The sequence below is a fragment of the Pinus tabuliformis genome, chromosome 7 (assembly GCF_031772625.1).
Source record: "Pinus tabuliformis cultivar Carrire ecotype Pingquan chromosome 7, CPIR1, whole genome shotgun sequence".
Lineage (NCBI taxonomy): Eukaryota > Viridiplantae > Streptophyta > Pinopsida > Pinales > Pinaceae > Pinus > Pinus tabuliformis.
In genome coordinates this window covers 30,442,341-30,446,324 of record NC_142293.1, presented here as the reverse complement: position 1 = coordinate 30,446,324, position 3,984 = coordinate 30,442,341, and positions in this window count along the sequence as shown.

Here is a 3,984-nt window from a genome sequence, read left to right as displayed (position 1 = left end):
AACATGCACCAACTTCATCTCCTTGCGACATAAGCTCATTTCCACATGACAAGCTTTCTCCTCTACAACCATCCCCATGCATTACACCTTCTACCTCACCACTTAGGGTTTTGGACTTAGACCCGAGCTTATCAATAGTCTAGGATGTTGTTGTTTGAACTCTAGCCTCGCAATGTACAATATCCCATGATGCTAAGTAAGCATTTTGTGTGCTAAACCTTATGTTCATTAAAAACAAAGGTCATCAACCACTGTGAATCCCCAGCTCAAAATGGTAAGAAAATAACTTAACAATCAACCTTTAATAGAGAAAAAACATCAAATTGTAAGGCACACATCTCTTATTTTTATTTTACTAATAATAGTAACATGATTGTTGTTGCAATTAGTTTTATAGGTAAAATAATGTCCACCTCATGAAAAAGGGTTGGCAAAGCCCCTCTCATTGAGGTCCTTGATGATGATCCTTCTAACAACTCATTTAGTACAGTGTTTGTTGACACCACATGTTTAATCAACTGGAACACAACTTATCCCTAGTTAGACGTTTACAAGTTGTTTCGAAAAGAAAACTTTTCTAAATATGATCCAAGTTTATAGGTATATAGATGTGTTAGGAGGTCCTGATTGCACAAGGTAGAAACATACTCTCCTATTCTACCGTACACTGAAACAATTGAACCAATAATAAATGCACATAATTACAAATTGTTCATGATCAAAGACACTTAGGAGAATACCTTCAACTCATTCAGACATTCTGATATCAACTCCTATTACAGGATTTCCCCTAAAGATATTTTCTTGGATGAGAATTGGCTCAAATATTTTAACATTATACCAAAATAACTCATAAAGACTTGGGGGATAAGCAAGAGAAGTTCTAAGATTAGCCTGATTGAAGAATACCTAGCCAAGCTACTCAATTGGTGGCTTCCATGATGTGCATATTAAATGAATTTCCAAATTCAATAAAAAAGGTTGGGCTCCCATAATGTACTACTATATCAGGAAATAAATTTAATTGGGATGACATCATCTTTGCATATTTACATGACAGGATTAAAGAATCACATAACTTCGAGGAAGGTAAACAACCCCAATTCTTCATGGATTCCTACCTCATGGACATTTTTTACATCAAGAATGAATTCCATTCCATGGGTTGGAAATGGATAGCTCAAGAAGGCCTAATTCACATTTACAACAAGATACTATGAGAATGAAAATGCATCCCATCATACACAAAAAAATTCAAGGATTTCTTGATTCTCATTTGTGAGGCCTTGTTTAATGTGCCAACTCCATGTATGTTTGAGAAGGCTAGATCCCCCAATCCAATTTCTGATCGAATTCCTTTTAGCCATACCTGTTCTGTCCCTTGCACTGATTGTTTGGCGGTAGTCATAGATGCTTTCAGCGGCAGTACAATGCGCTTTGACTGAATGCGTGGGGTTCATGGGATCGGTTGGAAAGAGGAGGTGTTATTGCAGTACATGTTGCCCTTGGAGCGCTCACATGCCTTGTTGGCAAACATGTCAGCCTCCTTATTCAGTCCACGGAGGATATGGTAGTAACGGACTTCTTGCATGGAATCGTGGAGGATTTGGTTCCTGTGGTTGATCTGTTGCAGGAGGATGTTTGGTGTGCTTTGCCGTTTCACCATGAGCCTGATGATGATTGCTGAATCCCCGAAGACTACTGCTGTTTTTATCCCAATCTTGATCAGCTGAAGGAGCCCTTGATACAAAGCTAAGCCTTCTGCCCTGTTATTGGATATTTCTCCCAATCCCCATTCGAACTGAAGAATTTTTTCGCCATTCGCATTGTAGATTAGGCCCCCTGCCCCTGCTTGGCCAGGATTAGATTTAGATGCGCCATCGAAGAACAGTAAGAACCTGTTGCAGTTTCCCAGCCATTTTGCGAACTCCTCCTCCTTTACTCTCAGCTTCCATGTCCTATTTGTCTCTTTCGTTTGCACCCTCCTTTGGCTTATCTCCTGAGCACTGATTATGTTTTCTTGCACATGGCTAATCAGACTTCTCTCTTCAACGCTGCAGTTGGTGACATCTATCTTGCCTTTGGTATGGGCTGTGATTGTTTCTGCCGCTAAGATCCTAGCTTTATGGCACATAACTCTGATATTGCAATTTTTCCCTTGAAAGATCTTGCCGTTGCGTGCTAACCAGATTCGCCATAGGAGAGTTATTGCCATGGTGTTCCAAATCCTTTGGGATAATTTACTCTGTTTTCCTTTCCACGGACAGTTTTTCTTCCAACAAAGGAGAGTGTCTGCAATAGATGCCTTAGGCTCCCATGGAGCATTCCCGAGTGATGCCATCGTCCTCCAGCATTCCTCAGCTACAGGGCAGTCTATGAACAGATGATGAAGAGTCTCTTCTGAGCTGCAGCAATTCGGGCATCGAGAGGGTCCCATTATACCTCTTTTCATTAGATTTTCTGCTGTTAGAACCTTCCCTTTTAAAAGTAGCCAAAGAAAGAATTTGATTTTGGGAGGTGCTTCAGCTCTCCATACGAGCTTCCATTGATTCCAAACATCCTGTGGGAAGATGTTATCGCATAAGCAATGGTACCCGGCCTTGGTCATGTACTGAGTTCCAGAAGGATCCCAACGGTAGCTGTCTTGCTTTCCTTTTTGCGTCGGGGCTTTGCTGTGCAAGAGATTCTTGAGAGCAAAAAAGCTGGTCTCAAGCTCTCTGGGGTAATCCGGAAATTCCCAGCCTATCCAAGCTTGAGTAGAATTTTCCCATTTTGATATTTGGGACAGATATACTATTTCTCTACTGCTGAGCCAGTGTATTGCAGGGATTGCCTCCGTTTGTGATCCGATTGGGTGTTGTCCAAGAATTCTATCAGTGGAGAAATTGACACTGCTCCCTCCTCCAGGAACTTTCGAAATATTTTGAGACATGAAGGGTATGGCTTTCTTGCAGAGCTGCCATATTTTTGTGCTATCTCTGTTGGGAATGCTGATACTCAGAAGTTGTTGCCTCGCACTGTTCAGATATTTAGCCTCTAAGACCTTCTTCCACCAAGCTGTGGGACCAGTGATCATTCTCCAAATTATTTTAGCTCCAAGAGCTAAATTCAGAATTTTTGGCGACCTTATTCCTAGTCCGCTTTTTTCCTGAGATTGGATGACATTCTTCCAACTGACAAGGTTGAACTTTCTTTTTTCCGTTTTGCCTCCTTGCCAGAGGAAATGCCTGAGATTTTTTTCCATTTTCTGATGAAAGGTTGCAAGTGCTTGACATAAAGAGAGACGGTAAATGGGCAGAGAGGCCAAGCCTGATTTCAGAAGAACAAGTCTTCCAGCTGGGTTTAGCCACATGGTGCCCCATTGTTGAATTTTTCTCTTTATTTTGTCGAGGATTTCATTCCAGGTGTCAGATTTCAGAGGTCCCAGACTTACTGGCATTCCAAGGTAAGTGAAGTGGTTCCAATTGAGCTTGTAGGAGACTCCTAGAATGCTAGCTATGCTGTGGACGGTATGGCTGGGAGAGTTCCAACCATAGATACAACTTTTTAACTGATTAACTTTCCCTCCTGAGTATTCCATAAATTGATCTAAAATCTTCTTGAAGCGCCTTGCAATGGTGGTGGACGCTCCTCCTATCAGGAGGGTATCATCTGCAAATTGGGAGTGGTTAATATTTTTTGTGCCATGCTCAAATTTGATACCAGTGATGAGGCCTATTCTTCGATTAAAATCCAGGGATTGGCTAAGGGACTCAGCCATGAGGATAAACAGGTAGGGAGAAAGAGGACAGCCTTGCCTAAGGCCTCGAGAGGATTTGAAAGCAACACACGGTCTTCCGTTAATCAGAGGGGATATCCAAGGTTCCGAAATACAAGCTTTGATCATTGAAATAAAGGAGGGGTCAAAGCCCATTCTATGTAGGACAGTGAACAAAAAGGAATGCCGAACCCTGTCAAAGGCATTGGCAAGGTCCAGCTTGAGTA